Source organism: Octopus bimaculoides, chromosome 5 (assembly GCF_001194135.2).
Source record: "Octopus bimaculoides isolate UCB-OBI-ISO-001 chromosome 5, ASM119413v2, whole genome shotgun sequence".
Classification (NCBI taxonomy): domain Eukaryota; kingdom Metazoa; phylum Mollusca; class Cephalopoda; order Octopoda; family Octopodidae; genus Octopus; species Octopus bimaculoides.
This window is the reverse complement of record NC_068985.1, coordinates 8,590,911-8,591,803: the sequence shown is the minus strand read 5'-3', so window position 1 is coordinate 8,591,803 and position 893 is coordinate 8,590,911.

Sequence of the window (893 nt, the reverse complement as noted above, 5' to 3'; positions counted from 1 at the left end):
ATCTATATATATGCTACATATGTGGAAAATCAGTGTGTGTTTGTTTGTGGCGTTGTTAGCTAACCTCTCCTACATCGTTGTATTGATTTTAATGGATCTTGACAGTGTGTAGAACTCATGTCTGGAAATCTCGTGACATATTTAGATTGTTGAAAAAATCGATAATACGTCCCGAAGAAGGGACCTTTATATCTACCTCATATAACGATTTTTAAAGCACCAAAGGGAAATAACCCATAGCATATGTACAATATTTTTAAACACTCAAGGGAAATAACCCATTTCATTGTTTATGTCTGATTACTTTGAATATTGAATTTTTGTGTGTCCTATTTCTAATTTTTACAGACAAAATCACTTTTATACTTTATTTGACACATGAGTAGAACTCATGTTTGGGACCCTCGTGACATACTTACTTTGTTGAAAAAAAATCGAGTATAGGGCCCTTTCAGTGGATCCTTCTATCTACTACATATTACTAATATTTTATTTAAACAACCTAGGGGAAATAACCCATACCACCTGCCGTGTTTAGCGAAGTGATAAATATTTGATTCTCACGATCAACCGACCTACTTCTACATTTCACTATTCACAGTTTGTTCACGGTAAAATAATAGGTTTTCTGTGAATGACAGTAGTGATACATTTTCCAGATACCTTCGCTAAGCAGAATAATGTCTTTGCCTCTCACCAACCTCCAACAATCTCTCCCTCCTCCAACTGACAGTTTTTTCTACTTTTTCATGACAGAAAATTCACCTTTTGTGGCAGTTATAAAGAAATTTCTCTCTTATATAAAAGTAATAAGGCGCTTCAATAGATCATCTTTACTCTCGGGAATTACCGGGTACACCAGATAGTATTTATATATATATATATATATATAT